General features: G+C 34.4%; 1 non-coding gene across 1 annotated transcript; it reads left to right on the top strand.

Moving 5' to 3' along the window:
* Window positions 1-2,332: 2,332 nt before the first annotated feature.
* LOC121225580 (small nucleolar RNA R71) lies at window positions 2,333-2,439 on the top strand. Its single transcript, XR_005923440.1, has one exon. It is a non-coding gene; the product is annotated as a small nucleolar RNA R71 (small nucleolar RNA).
* Window positions 2,440-2,772: the final 333 nt, after the last annotated feature.

The raw sequence follows: 2,772 nt of genomic DNA, 5'->3' as shown, positions 1-2,772 counted from the left end.
AGGTATTTGGGAATATTTAAAAGATTAAAGGAGGTAAAAAGTATTTAAATAAGAGTTAATATGGTTTTAGGTTAAGAAATAAGTGTTTTAGGGGTTTTAAATCGGGTAAATTAAGGGTTAGGTCATCAGATTGCATAAATGGGTCGAGTTAACCCTCTAGAAAAATTATAACAATGTCGCGAGAACCTTTGTGTCGCGGCATCCCTAGCAGTTTATCATTGTCTTGACACAGCGGTTCTGTGTTTCAATTTGGGAATTTGGGGAAATTATCATCCATGTCGCGACATAGGAGTGTGGTGTCGCAACGTTTAGTTGGTTTCTTTAGTTGTTGCATTCTGCATAAAGTGTTGTGACACAGGATTGCCGTGTCGCGACACTACTCTGTGTTAGCGAAAATTTCCATCTTTAAGGATGTCTCGGTCTTGAATGAACATCTATCAAATAAAAGTTAACATCTAAACTCTACGGTTAGTTAAATATACAATAATTTACAACAGTTAGGCAATTCAAATATTTTAAAGTTTTACTGCCGGATTCATCTGTCAATATCATCAGTTCATCGATGGATGATTCTTTTGTTCTGTTAGTATTAGTCCGTCATCTATCGTGCCATTCCATATGTGCCTACTTGTCCCTTTCCTTAAACCTGTTTATTCTTCCTGCATGCATAAAAGGAATCATGTCGTTTGACTCGAGAATGTTAGAGATAAATAATTTTTTGCATTGCTCCCCTAACTTCCTCCTATCTTCCTTGTTTGGTTAATGACCACATTTAAAGTTTCAGTCTCACCATCAATTTTCATAGCTAATTTATTTTTCTCTAAATTAACGGTAGATCTAAAAGTGGTCAGGAAATGTTTACCTAATAAGATCGATATCTCACGATCTTCTTCAAAATAAAACATCAAAAAATCTGCTGGAATAATGAAACCGTGCACTTTGACTAACACATCTTCTAATACCCCTCTTGGATGAATTGAAGATTTGTCAACCAATTATAATGTTATATGGATATTTTTAAGATCCCCTAACCTGAGTTTTTCAAAGACAGATAAAGGCATCAAACTAATATTAGCTCGTGAGTCACATAGAGCTCTATTAAAATAAATGTTATCTATATTTATGGAAAAAGTAAAACTTCTTAGGTTTTTCATTTTTGGGGGACCCGTCTTGATACGATAGCACTACATGAAGCGCTTATACTATATTGTTCACCTACCTTAATTTTTCTACTCCTAGATATAATTTCCTTTAAAAACTTGGTGTACTTAGGAACTTTCTCTATTAATTTGATTAAGGGCAGCTTAACATTTAATGCTTTGAACAAGTTCAAGAAACTTACAAATTCATCCTCAATCCTGCTTTTGTTTTTCATGTAATCTTAAAGGGAATTAGATTTTTGCACTGGTAGAATATTTAGTTACTTCTTTTTCTGTTTTCGCTGTCGATGTGGTTACCTCCTTTAGCTCTAGCTCATCTTCAACCTTTAGGGATTCCTCTTGAGGATCGTCATTTTTTCTTCACAATTGTTTCAAAAATAGTGGCTTCTAAGCTACTCAATACTTAGCCCGATCAGAGTACAATTGCTTTCACATGCTCTTTACTTTTCCTCCATGGATTGTTTTCCGTAGTGATGAAAATACTTGTGTTAATTTGTCTTTTGATTTCATTCATCATATCATCAATTGACTCATTTGATCCTCGAGTTTAGTCAATGTTATTGTTAAATTGGTGTACTCAAACTGCACCTACTTGACATTTATACTCATTTACTACATTTCTCCCTCGATTTTATCCAAACGTTGTCCATATGCAGTATGGTCACTTTATTTGACTCTATCCAGGGGTTTTTACAAATAAGAAGTTAATAATCAGTATTTTTAGCTTGATTTAAATTGTTACCTCATTCTTGATTTCCTCATCATCTCATGTTTGGGTTATCCCTCAAATTGGGATTATATGTATTAGAATAAGGATTTCCACCTCTATTCTCGATGTAATTTACATCCTTAATAGGATTATTGAGATAGTGAAAGAGTGGTTTATCTCCTCCATGCATAGTTAGTGTATAAGTAGATTTGATACGATTAAGTCTATCCACTATCTGTTGATACTTGTCATCTTTTTGGATAGTTTTGACCGTAGCAGGTTTCTGGCCATATGTAAAGCATTTAATCAGCCATTGATAAGAGTTTAATGCTATCTTTTCAATAATTTTGTATGCATCCTTATACGTCATGTTCATAAGGGCTGCTACTGCTGCTCTATCTAATCCAAATCGTGCGTTCACATTGATCTATTATAGAATACTTATAGTCACATCCACTTAGAAAATCCGTGGTGCGAGCATTTTTGAATTAACATTTTGAAATGTTCCCATGCCTCATGAAAACTTTCCCCCTCCATCTGTCTAAAGTCTGTAATCTTTTTTCTTAGTTGAACTACTTTGCTAATCAAGAAGAACTTCTGTAAAAAATTTCCAGCGAGTTCATCCCATGTCGTGATAGACCCTGGTGCCTACGAGTCTAACAAAGAAAATGCGTTATTAATCAAAGATAAGGGGAACAACTGAAGATGAATAGCATCATCAGTGACCACGTTATAATTAAAAGTATCACAGAGTTAGAGGAATTGTTATCCTAGAGTCCTCTGTCATTGTGCCCCTAAATTGTAGGTTTCTGGATCATCTGAATTATTGTCAGTTTGATCTCAAATTTATTAACTGTAATGTTGGCCTTGCTATACTTTCTTGAACCATGTCCAAACTTGGTA

This window comes from Gossypium hirsutum, chromosome A03 (assembly GCF_007990345.1).
Source record: "Gossypium hirsutum isolate 1008001.06 chromosome A03, Gossypium_hirsutum_v2.1, whole genome shotgun sequence".
NCBI classification, from domain to species: domain Eukaryota; kingdom Viridiplantae; phylum Streptophyta; class Magnoliopsida; order Malvales; family Malvaceae; genus Gossypium; species Gossypium hirsutum.
This window is presented reverse-complemented; position numbering and strand designations above follow the sequence as displayed.